The sequence below is a fragment of the Canis lupus genome, chromosome 1, assembly GCF_048164855.1.
Source record: "Canis lupus baileyi chromosome 1, mCanLup2.hap1, whole genome shotgun sequence".
Taxonomy (NCBI): domain Eukaryota; kingdom Metazoa; phylum Chordata; class Mammalia; order Carnivora; family Canidae; genus Canis; species Canis lupus.
In genome coordinates, this window is record NC_132838.1 from 26148329 (window position 1) to 26162055 (window position 13727).

General features: G+C 44.4%; 1 pseudogene; it reads left to right on the forward strand.

Annotated features, from left to right (window-relative positions):
• Nucleotides 1-4613: 4613 nt before the first annotated feature.
• On the forward strand, nucleotides 4614-12787 carry LOC140603667 (uncharacterized; annotated as a pseudogene).
• Nucleotides 12788-13727: the final 940 nt, after the last annotated feature.

The window sequence follows — 13727 nt, forward strand, 5'->3', positions numbered from 1 at the left end:
ACACTGAACTTTTAGTTAAAATAGGGTAATACTGTATGTAATCTGCTTATTTCACAGAAATATAATGAGAATCAGATATTTTTCATCTCCTTAGATAACAGTCCCTGCACCTGATTTGTGACCACAAGGAAGGATGTATTTTAATACTTGAGAAATAATGTGTGTTCTAGGAGCAATGACATTCACAATATATTAAAGAAAACGTTTCCACCATTGAAGCTGAGATTGCTTAAGAGAATAAATCAGGTCTTCGACAATATTTATATCCAATTCATTTAGACCTTGCCTGGAAATATTTATTCTGTGCACAAAGCTATACTGTAAACGTCCACAACTACCTGAACTATCTTGTTGAATACTTTACAATTGGGCTCTTACTCTACCCAAAGCCCAGATTTTCAAGTACATTACCAGTCTCTGATACCCCAACAGATTCTTGTATAACTCCTTACTAGTGTAATAGTCTCACTTCTTTGCTTAGCACCAACTTCAAAGTCTTATCAAAAATTTAAATGTTGCATATTTTCAAAAAAAAATGGCACAAACTAGTGGGCTGGTATTGAGGGAAGGAGGATTGAGAGCATGAATGATGACGTTACTGGATTACTGAATGGTACCTCAGTCAATGACACAAATAGAAGGTCCATCAACAAAACAATGTGCAATAGATTTTGAACTTCTGGAATGACTACTGTGCTTCATTTCCATGAACCCTCAGAACCTATTTGTTTCCAATGGGGGAAAAATACATTTTTGAGCTCAGAAGCTATCAACAAAGAAAATTAGGGGAACTGCCAATTCTAGGCAGTTTCTACTGTACAAAGATAAATGGCATCCACTAGATTAGCCTGAAGATAAATTTGGACATTTTGAGCTAGAGTGTTGTCATAATGTCATACTTACTATCAAAATGAAAGAATACAAATTTAATAAAATATTTTGTTAAAAGATCGCTCTTGGGGGGGCACCCGGGTGGCTCAATAGGTTAAGCAACTGACTCTTGATTTTGGCTCAGGTCATGATCTGATTCCTGGAACTGAGCCCTATGTTGGGTTCCATGCTCAGCACGAAGGATTAAGGATTCCTTCTTCCCTCTGTCCTTCCCTTGCACACATGCATGTGCATGCTCTCCTCTCTCTCAAATAAATAAATACATCTTTAAAAAAAAAATCTCTCTGGGTTCATGATTAAAATATATGGCTGCACAACTGTTTCTCAGCAGATATATAAAAATGTTATTTTCTCTTTAATAACCAAATAGTACATTTCAAAGGGTCATAGCACTGGATTTAAATGGAACATTAGCCATTTCTGGTTGGCAAATCCCACTTACTTATTTGAAATTTTAAGTGCTTTATGAAGACAATGACATTTATGAACTGAAGGGAAACCAGGCATGCTTACCAACTATGAAGAAAGTTAATCTATACATTGTGGTAGGGTGTCTGATTTTATTTTATGATTACAAAACTAAATTTAGTTATCCAACCAATAACGTCTATTATCCTAAGCCAATTGAATCAACAGTGTTCTCAGAAAAATAAATGAAACAAAATGAGTTATTTTAAGGGAGGTAAATCTTATACCATAAAAGATGGCTGCTTTTCAAATAACATCAATTGGATTCTTAATATAACCTATTAGAATTTTGTTTTCTTCCCCATTTTAAGAGATTTTTTAAGTGAAACATAGTAACTAAAATCTACAATTTGGCTTTCTTTCCTCCAAGGCATTCTTATATTTAATTCCCACTATTTTTAGCTTTGTGCAGTTGTTCCAAGAACATACTTTTTTCTCAGAAAGTAATAGTTTCTCCATCTTCAAAGAGAATATTTAGGAAAGCTTAGAAAATGCAGACTCTCTAAAAATTTACTTGGCCTACTTCCCAGAACTTTTTTTTTAAAGATTTTATTTATTTATTTATGAGAGATGTGAGAAAGAGAGAGAGAGAGAGAGAAAGGCAGAGACACAAGCAGAGGGAGAAGCAGGCTCCGTGCAGGGAGCCCAATGTGGGACTTGATCCCGGGACCCCAGGATCATGCCCTGAGCTGAAAGCAGACGCTCAACCATTGAGCCACCCAGGCATCCCTCAGAACTTTTTAAAAACAGTCGGGTTCCTTTAGTTCAATCTCTCTAAACAGCAAAAGCAATAGCAGAATCTATACCTGTATAACTTGACCAAAGGCAAACTATGAAACTTAGAGCTCAGGATCACCACTTGTGTCCCAACTGGTAAGTAGTTTACCTACTTTTGTAATTGGTCCCTTATTGTCACTGATTCTTGGAGTCAAGACTGGTCTTTATAGTCTACAACACATTAGCCCAAAAGACTTTACTGCTTTTTTTTCAGGTATTAGTTTAAAAAAATCAGGAGCATGACAATAGAATCATGTCTAACCAACATGTGCCAATCAGGCAGGATATGCAGTCACTGCATCTATGTTATATTGTATGGATGTGATATCATGATATGATGGTAGAATGTAGAGATGTGATATAATGTGATATGTGATATAATGAGTTACAAATAAATAAGAATAAGTGTTACCTACAGAATACCTAGAAAAGCATTAGGTCAGGAATCAAGTATAAATCACAGGGATTGAAAAGTATTAAAAATGAAAATAGTGGTGATTTCAACTTTCTAGGGAGCTGAGAAGATGTTTGAATAATAGTGGAAAAATAAATCTCTATTCTGTTTCTTTCCACTTATAGAGGCTAGTAAGGAGGGATAAAGGCTGAAATATCAAAGCCTCCACTTTATGACAAGACCCAGAATAGATGATTCTTTGTTGAGTGACACATATTAATGCATCCTTTGAGCTAGAAGTAGTCTCATAGATGAGTGAATGGTGGTAGATTAACTTGAAAGACATCATAAGCTGATGGGCTAGAAAAATGGAGGAACAGAAGAAGTGATAATATAAAGGAGGCCTTGAGAAAGGGACAGACTGAGTAACATGCCAATCAAGTAGTGAAGGCAGCCTAAAGACTTAAGAAAAAGGATACACAATAATTAATTTTGAGTTATTTGCTTTCCTTCACTATAAAAACTCACTATGTTACACCTCAACTTTGGCAAGATCTGAAATACAGTGCCACCAGTCAGGTGAACTCAATCATTTTTAAGAATTAGCTCAAATGTCAGCCCCTCTTTGTGACTTCATCTGACCCACCCATACCCCTGGGAGTCCATTAGGGAAAATAATCTCTTTTTGCTCTATGTTCTAATAGTACCCCACACATAATATCTAGAACTTGCCTACCTGGATTATATAATGTTGCTTTAAAAATATGTCTCAACCATTAGACCATTAGCTATTTTAAGTCAGGGGCCTTTTCTATTCATCTCTGTAAGCCCCAAATCCTAGCGCTATTTTGGGCTGGCATCTAATAACCATTCAATAAATCTTGATTGAAATAAATCAGTCAAGACAGCCTTCTAGGAATAAACTTTTTAAAAAGAAAGAAAAGTTAAAAATAAAAAGCTTCAACAACCACTTATTGATGACATAGATAGGTAAGTAGAGAGATGCCAAAATTCCTTGTATTGCAGTAGCAGTTAGAATGGACATCTGTTTTCAGGTCATTGTCCAGGACACATAGCACTTTGTATACAAGTCCCTTATGGTGTTTATATGGTTGTATTGCTACTAATTGTTTCCAAGACTCCCACAGACTGTGAGCATCTCATGTCAGGGCTGTTCTGTACCCCTATAGCTGCACAGTAGCTGATGTACATAGTAAAGTTCTCGAACTTTTTTGAGAAAGGACAAGTTTAAAAGAGTGAAAGGGAGAAAGAAGACAAAGGGTAAACTTTTAAGAGTGTGATATTAAAATATCACAAAAGAATTTTTTGCTGGGCTGGAGGTGTCTGGGCCAAATAAGGCAGTCAGACATACAAGAGTTTCCAAGTTGACAGTGACTGAGCCAAAAGAAAATCTGATTCTTCCCAGTCTCCTTCTGGTTTCTCAGGTGCCATGTGTGTCTCTGACTAACATCAAAACAGAAAGCTGGACTCCTCATACAACAATGTGCTGATGAGCCACATTTAAGAATGTGACCTTTAAGAATCAATTACTGAAAATGGGCACTGGAGCAGTAGGCTAGCCATTTCTCTCCTACATAAGCTGGCTGGTGAAGTGGAGACACAAAATGACAAGGAGTACAATTTTCTTTTTCAAACTGCCTGCCCAAACCTTTCAGTATTTTCCATAGCTTTACTGCAAAAAAAATAACACTAGCCTTAAGCTTAACAGGTGGTGAGACTCCCTCCATGTTTCAAGACAATTCCCCTCCTATGCCGCTGCTCAGCCCCCTGGCCTGTCCATACTCACCCAGTGTGATCTGCATAAGTTGTTTTAACAGACAGATACCAAGAGCAAATATTGGCTTTTCTTCTTCCTCTGTCCCCAAGTTTTCTCTTTCTCCAAATGCACCTGGCATCCCGCCAAAGTCAGAAGGTCCTATTTATTAGCTCAGTGTGGAAAAACAGTTCATTAGCAGCCCCTCACCAGCACTGTCTTCCTTCCTTGCTTCCTTCCTTCCTTCCTTCATGCCATTTGCAAGCATAAGGACATAAGATCCAGCTGCCCACCTGAAGCTGCCCGTCGATGGTTCTTTTTAGCAGACCAGGTAGCATGAAGTATCAGACAGCAAGTGCAATCCCTGCTCTGACCTGTAAAAACAGCCTCTAGAATAATATTACTCATTTGGCATTCCTCAAGGTACCTGCTCACAAGCTTACACACGGTTTGCTACTGAATAATTCAAAGAATTTGACAGTTCCTGTTATTTTTCTAATGAAGACACACAGGCACACAGGCAAACTTTTATTTCTTTCTCTTTGTTTTTGAAATGGAAGGAGGAAGTGTTTTTTAGCATACGGTATACCTTATTTAAGATAAAAGTCTTTTTTTTAAAAAATTCTATTTATTTATTCATGAGAAACAGAGAGACAGAGAGGCAGAGACACAGGCAGAGGGAGAAGCAGTCTCCATGCAGGGAGCCTGACGTGGGACTCCGATCCCAGGGCTCCAGGATCATGCCCTGGGACGAAGGCGGTGCTAAACCGCTGAGCTACCCAGGCTGCCCGAGATGAAAAAGTCTTTCAAAAAAAATCTCAAAAATCATACTATATTTGAACTTTGAATATAGGTCACTTTTTTCCTAAAAGATAAGTTTCTAGTACAAGCAGAGGATGTCAGTCAGAAATAAAGTTAAACAACTCTCTAAAGCAATGCTATATTAGATAATTCAGATTTGGGGACACCTGGGTGGCTCAGCGGTTGAGCGTCTGCCTTCAGCTCAGGGCATGATCCTGGGGTCCTGAGATGGAGTCCCATATCCGGCTCCCCACAGGGAGCCTGCTTCTCCGCCTATGTCTCTGCCTCTCTCTCTTGTCTCTCATGTATAAATAAATAAAATCTTAAAAAAAAAAAAAAGAATAATCCAACTTTGGCTGTAACACTTTGTCACCAGCTGATTAGAAGCAACTGCCTCACTAAAGAAGTTTATATATTGTTCAGAAGTAAATCTACTATTGTAGATGAAACACTACTGAAAAAAATATTTTTTTCATTTTGAATAAGTCTGCAAACTGTAACACACATAACGGTCACTGTATATCTAGCTTTGAAAAACATGTGAGGATATAAATTTTGAATAGAATTTATACTATTTTACCATCTAAAACATTTCATTATCTTGTCTTTTCTTATTCATGTATCGTATGGGAACGAATTTCAAAACCTCTTCATCTTTGTCCTCTCCTGTTCATATTTCTTCTTAGAAATTTTCTGTGAATGTGTCTTCAGGGCTGCTTGAGTTCTTCGAGTCCCTTCCTATGATCTTAAAGTCTATGTAAACGGTGGGAAAGAAGCCTGGTGTAAAATAGGTTTGTTATATAGCACAATTGACATGCTCCATGGTTCCAACACGCATATTAGACATCGTTAATTAAGGAAGCTACTTTCTCCTGCAGAGAACAGATTAGACTCACCCTTGCCAAATATGGAGATCCAGGCCACTAAGGAAACTTATCTCTTGTATTGCTTATGGAACTAAAGGAAGTTAGTTGGCTTCTCTCAAGTCCCTCTATGTCTTCTAATTGCAATCTTTTATAGATCATGATCACTCTGGGAGTTCTGTCAAGGCCAATTGGAGAATCATGGTCAGGATATAATTAGCTACTGCTTTTCAACAGTTCTGAATTAGAATGAAGTTTTTGACCTCTCCAGTTTTAGGAGTCAGAGAACTTTCCAGAATACTAACAGTACTAGACAAACCCTGATCCTGGAGCAGCTGGTGCCACGACGGTAGAGTTCTACAATTGTAGAAGCAGCACATTCTATTCTTTTTCTTGATCAGCCCGCCAGAATAAATAAGAGTAGGGCTCCCTTCATCTCTGGGGGCGCATTCCAGTGCGGACTAGAGAGGTGCCCCCAACATACGGTGTTTCCTACTGGGAAATGTGCTAAAATTAACCAGCAGTTCCTCAAGTCCTGGCCTGGGAGGTATCACACAGTCAGCATAGCTCACTTTTCCTCCTTCAGCAAACTATTTTTTGTTGTGCCCAAGATCGGGAATCTGAGAAACCACCAAGGAGCCGACACCGATGCAAACACACGAGGGTTTATTTACAAGCTCGAGCTTGGGTCCAAGTGTACCCCACACAGGGGAGCAGAGACTTGGACCCCGAGACCTAGAGGCGTAGCAGCTTTATAGGGGCCAGTGGCCAATGGGATACGCAGAAAGTTGCACAGTCATGTAGGTCCCCACGCAGGTGGCCAATTGAATTACACCTTCCCCTATAGTATCCACTTGAGCGGGCCTATTACTCTGGTCAGAATCGGGGCGCAGTTTTGGCGGGCACAAGGCGGGGTGACATTGTTATGAGCCCATTTCCGATTAGGGTGTGCCCAGCGGCTGGACTGGGGTGGGGCAGCGCCTTAAGCAATAAGCAAGTCATGTGGGGGTCACACAGGAGGTGGCGGGTGCAGCACAAAATGGAGTTAGTCCTGCTCTGCTTGTCCAGGGGCAGGGGATTTTTGTTAAATTTCCTGGGTCCCACATTTTTCTTGCTATCTCTGGGGCAAGTTCTCTTAGGCCTTCTGGAGAATTTATCATTGCTGTGTCTTAACCTTGTAACTCCCTAGTCATGCTCAAATAGTGGCCATTTCAGTGACCAGAGCATTTTACTATACTAATTCCAGGAATGAGCTACCTCCAGAACGAGTCTGAGTGTGGCTCTTTCTCCCACAGGCCCAGCCTGGCTTCCACCGCCGGAGGCTGAGGACACCCCACACCCCAACGCAGAACGAAGCCCCCGGAGATTCCATCTGCCATCTCTCAGGCCACCTGTCTCACGCTGCCTCTCTGGGACAGCGAGTCACTCGGGGAAGGCTGGGCGCGGGCTCACCTCCAGCGAGCTACCCGCTGCGGGGGCACCCAGCGCCCCGGGGTCCCCTCCCCGAGGTCTCCAGGGCCGCAAGGAGGCATTCCTTTCCCCTACCCCAGGCTGACTCCAAGCGCCAGCGCAAGCATTTGACTTTGGGTCCGCTCACCGGCCCGACCTCCAGCGCGGCCCCACCTGAGCCCACTTCCCACCCTCGTTCAGCACCCCTGGCCCCCTCCCTCAGCCAGTCTCTGCCTCTCCCCCGTGTCCCACGCAGACCTGCAGCCCTGTCTTCCTGCTGACCAATGTACCTGGGCCTTCCTGGGGTCCTTTCCCCCTTGCATCTCTACTGTCTCTCTGAAACCCTTCCGATCCAGCAGGACGTGGGGCCAGAGTACAAAACAGCGGCTGCAGGTGGGTCGGGAGAGGGCTGGAAGTCCAAGTCCAAGTCCCTGCTCTGCTGTGTCGGGTATACTTGGACCCAAGCTCGAGCTTGTTAATAAACCCTCACGTACTTGCATCGGTGTCAGCTCCTCAGTGGTTTCTCGGATTTGCAATCTTGGGCACAACATTTGGGGGCTCGTCCGGGATCCGAGAGACCCCCAGGACCCCATCCGGAGGGTTTCACATGTGGTGAGTGCACTCAACTTTTTCCACCTTTTGTGCACATATTCTCTGAGAGCTCTATACTGTATTTTTACCTGTAGGAATTCCAATCTGTATTAGGTCGACATTGGCTTAGGTGGATGCACCGGCAGGCCATCAACTGGGGGTCTTGAGGAGACATCCCTTGCCCCCGCCAGGAGGATGGAGTCCTCATCTGTAAGGAGGACGGGAGTCCTTGTCTGTAAGGAGGCCTGACTGCCAGCCCTTCGGTTTACTTTCTGTTTTGTTTCTGTGGCTGCATTGGAATGTTTGTCTGTGTTATTGGGTCCTTGTTAATCATCTTTACTGTCTGTGTCTTGGTATGGATTGGGGACATAATGGGGTAGACACAAACCACTCCCCTGTCTCTTATGCTCTCCCACTTCTCCGATGTTAGGGAAAGAGCTCATAATCTGAGCACAGACATACGGAGAGAGAGAGATTTCAAATTTATTGCACATCAGAATGGCCAACCTTTGATGCAGGATGGCCCCAAGAAGGAACTTTCCACCTACCTATTATCTTACAGGTTAAGGCCGTGATCTTCAGGGACAAACCGGACGGCCACTCTGACCAGGTGCCCTACATCCTGGTCTGGCAGGACATGATCGAGAATCCCCCTCCTTGGCTAAAACCATTTTTACCCCCCAAAGCAGGACCTACCAAGATTCTAGCCCTGCGGAAAGCTGAGGAGACCGACTCTACTCCCCAAGTGCCCCTATATCCGGTCTTGCAGGATTCCTCCCCAGAGGACCTGATTCTCCCACCACCCAACCGGGCACCCGCTCCCCCTTCCGCCCCTCCATTGGCTGCAGAAGGGGTGCCACCCCTCCCTGACGAGGGAGTCCCTGTGTGCAGGCCAGCAGCGGGTCACCACAGATGGACCCACCGGGTGGCCCCACCTCCAAATGCAGGGCCGGCGACTCCACCGCCCTTCCCCTCAGGTGCCATGGGACCCCCTGACGAGACTGGCGAACAGCTAATGTTACATTGGCCATTCCCCACCAGTGATTTATATAATTGGAAAACCCAACATGCAAAGTTCTCTGATAATCTGAGAGATCTAATCGGGCTTTTAGATACTGTTCTTTTTACCCACCAGTCTACTTGGGATGACTGCCAACATCTCTTGCAGGTTGTCTTCACCACCAAAGAGAGAGAACGAATTCAGGTGGAAGCCCGGAAGTTTGTCCTGGGAGAGGACAGACAGCCGACTCAAAACCCAGACCTCATAAATGCTGCCTTCCCCTTATCCTGCCCTACCTGGGACCACAACTTGGCTGAAGGTAAGGAGAGGCTCTGGGTCTACTGCCAGACTCTAATGGCAGGTCTCAAGGCTGCCGTGCACAAGCCTACCAATCTGGCCAAGGTATCCTTACAGGGTAAGGATGAGAGTCCAGCAGCCTTCTTAGAATCATAGAGGCTTTTAGGCAGTACACCCCTATGAAACCAGAAGCCCCAGAAACAAAGGCCTCAATTATTATGACCTTTGTTAACCAGGCTGCTCTGGACATTAAAAAGAAATTGCGAAGAGTAGAGACTAGGAGAGAAGAGCTTGCAGGACTTAGTAATAGTAGCAGAAATAGTCTATAGTAAGAGAGAAAGTCCGGAAGAGCAACAAGCCAAACTAAGTGACCGGCAGACCTGAAACCTGGCCAAGATTCTGCTGGCCACAACCATGGATGACCCACAGGAAATATGGAGGCACCTCAAGAAGCTGGCTTCAGGGACTGCCTGCCTTTAGCACCTAAGAGCCAAGACGTTTTCGTCTTTGAATGGACAGACCCTGAGAAAGGCATCAATGGCCAGCTCTCCTGGACTCGACTACCGCAAGGATTCAAAAATTCACCAACCATCTTCAATGAGGCCTTACATGAAGACTTGGGTGAGTTCCATTCCAAGCACCCTTATTTGACCTTATTGTAATATGTAGAGGATATCCTGTTGGTGGCGGAGGACCAGGGCACATGCCTGCGAGGCACCAGCAACTTGCTCCAGACAATAGCAGCTCTAGGATACCGGGCCTCAGCTAAAAAAGCCCAGATCTTCAAAGCAGAGGTGAGCTACCTTGGGTACAAATTAAAGGATGGACAAAGATGGTTGACGGATGCACGGAAGGAAACCATCGTAAGGATCCCATGGCCGCAAACCGTCCACCAGGTACATGAATTCCTGGGGTCAGCAGGGTTCTGTCGATTATGGATTCCGGGTTTTGCCGAGATAGCCAGACCCCTCTATGAAGCCACCAGGCACCAGCAAAATTTTGAATGGACAGAGGCCATTAACAGAGCCTTCAATGACCTTGCTGTCTGCCCCGGCTCTCAGATTGCCCGACCCAGCCAATCCCTTCTACCTGTATATGGACGAGAAAGACGGGGTGGCAAAAGGGGTCATTGTCTAGTACATAGGTCCCTGGAAGAGACCCATAGCCTATCTCTCCAAAAAGCTGGACATGGTGGCCGTTGGGCGGCCCTTATGCTTAAAAATTATTGCTTCAGTGGCCACTATGATCAAGGATGCAGACAAGCTGGCCATGGGGTAAGAACATACTATTGAAGGGGTACTCAGCCCCCAGACCGCTGGATCAACAATGCCCATCTGACTCATTATCAGAGTCAACTGCTAAACCCTACCAGAATGTTATTTAAGCCACCAACAACCCTGAATCCAGTAACGCTACTCCCTAACCCAGACTGGGACTCCCCTCTGCATGACTGTCAAGAAATTTTGGCACTGGTACACGGAATTAGAGCTGATCTCCAGGACAAGCCACTCCTAAATGCAGACGCTACCTGGCACACAGACTGCAGCAATTTTGTCCGAGAAGGAATCAGATATGCGAGGGCAGCCATAACCACGGAAACGGAGACCAGCTGGGCAGAGCCATTGGCAGCTGGAACTTCGGCTGGATGGGCAGAACTGACCGCACTGGCCAAGGCGCTGACCATGGGAGAAGGTAAACGAGTAAACATCTACACCGACACCAGGTACACCTTCACCACTGCTCACATCCACTGAGCCTTTTACAGAGAGAGAGGGCTTCTGACAGCAGAAGGAGAGACTGTTAAAAACAAAACAGACATCCTTGAACTCCTGAGGGCCTTCTGGCTGCCCAAGGCACCAGCTATCATCCATTGTCCAGGACACCAAAAGGCAGACACACCAGTAGCCAGGGGAAACCGGCTAGCTGATTCGAAAGCAAAGGAGGCGGCCCTTTCAGTGACCCAGGTCTTAACAACCATGCTACCCAATCCAGGGGCACCAACTCTTCCAGACACCCCCAACTATACTGATGCTGACTTACACTGGATCAAACGCTTGCCTATGACCCAATGCTTGCATGGCTGGTGGAGGGCTGCCAGAGGAACTAGGATGACAAGTCCTATCCAAAATGCATCAGAGTCTCATATGGGAACAAGGAAGATGGAAGACCTCATACGATATGCAAAGATCACTATTAAAGACTCGAGCAAAGATGGAGCAGATTGTGGCAAGCTGCCATGCATGCCAATTAACTAATGCCACTGCCCATGGATCTAACCCGGGTACCCGGCTCTGGGGGGACCGCCCAGGAACCTACTGGGAAGTGGACTTCACTGAGGTAAAACCTGGAAAATACAGATCCAGGTATTTACTAGTGTTTGTAGATACTTTTTCAGGATGGACAGAGGCATTTCCAATCAAACATGAAACAGACCGTGACCAAGAAACTGCTGGAAGACATCTTACCGAGGTATGGTTTTCCTGTTAAGATTGTGTCAGACAACAGCCCAGGATTCATCTCTAAGGTAACACAGGGAGGGGCACTAGTACTTGGGGCAGATTGGAAATTACATTGTGCATATAGGCCCCAGAGCTCAGGACAGGTAGAGAGGATGAACAGAACATTAAAGGAGACCTTAACTAAATTGGCCCTGGAGACTGGCGGGGACTGGGTGACTCTCCTCCCCTTCGCCCTATATAGGGTATGAAATTCCCCACATAAGATGGGACTGACCCCCTACAAGATCATGTTCGGTATTCCTCCACCTATTATCCCCAATTTAAAACCTGAGGTGCTTGCTGAGTTTGATGATCACCAACTCCCTTTCTCCCTCCAAATGTTACAATGAACCTATGAACAGGTGTGGCCTAAGCTGAAGGCCCTCTACCAGACCGTGACACCCCCAGACCCCCATCAATATTGGCCGTGACTGGGTGTACATCTGAGATACCAACACCAGACACTTCAACCACACCGGAAGGGACCCTACATCGTGATCCTGACCAAACCCACCGCTCTCAAGGTCAACGGGATTACTCCCTGGGTCCAGCTGATCCACACGCCATTCTCAAGGACTTTGTTCCAGAATGGAAAAGCCAACCAGACAAGGACAATCCCCTAAAGCTAAGACTGTGTCATTCTCACTTATTTCCCACCTCCAAGACTCCCTAGTCTGAAGTTGTCCTTCAAAATAGAAGGGGATTAGACTTAGTCTTCTTACAACAAGGTGGGGGGGTTATGTGCTGCCTTAAACGTAGGATGTTGCTTCTTCACTGGGACGTAAACGGGAACGAGAATAGCAACAAGGTTGGTTCGAATCCTGGTTTAATCATTCCCCTTGGCTCACTCTGAGAGCAAACTGGACCCATGATTGGGTCCTTCCTTAGGTTCCTCTGAGAGGGGGAAATGTGGAGGCCAAGAAAATTAAGGCCAGTGTTAGCACAAGCACAGCCATCTCAGGCCCCTGTGAATAAGAGCTGAACTTTACCTTACTTCAGTTGGGGGTGGGGGGGGGGGGAATGCAGGGAAACAGCCTAGGGCCCTAGAAAGCCCCATATTAGAATGAGAACAGAACTTAATGCCCTTGAAAGCTCCTTATCAGAATGTAAACAGAACTTGAGAAATTCCTCCACCACTTCTGGAGGTCCCCTAGACCAGCCCATAAAACTAAGCTGGAACCCACCTTGGGGTCCAAGTCCCTGCTCCACTGTGTCGGGTGCACTTGGACCCAAGCTCGAGCTTGTTAATAAACCCTCGTGTACTTGCATCGGTGTCGGCTCCTCGGTGGTTTTTCAGATTCCCAGTCTTGAACACAACACTTAGCATACTCTTTGAAAGTGAGAACTTATCTTTTCTCTCTATTCACCTTGCATATAGTTAGCTCCTGATATTTTGAGGCACTATGAACACTCTTAATACAATAATTTATCTCCAGGTAGAAATATTAATATTAAATATTAAAATTTCTGTTTTAAAATATAAAAGTTCCCAGATTTCAAGTTCCCAAAACAGATCCCACCAGTTCATCTGTTTAATGAGAAGAATCATACCTCAATTCTTACAGACAGGTAAATGAAATGTGAAGCTTTCTGTTCATTTAAAAAAACATATCAATGAAATCAATACATTTTTATTATGCCAGACACCTGCTAAACATTCAGATTCTTGAGATAAATCTAAATTTCCAGCACTTCTCACAAATGGACATTGGCAATAGATTTGCTTGTTTCTTTCAATTTGAAGTGACTAGGAACAGCTGGATGTGTCATTGTTTTTGATAGATTTCACTAATGTGTGCAAGACAAGAGACTGGGAAGCAAGGGGTTCAAAACTAAGACTGAACTTTATAATGTATGTCTTTAAAAGTCTATATTAAGATTAACTTTCTTATCCTTCTTATGTAATAATAGAAAATATTAAGTA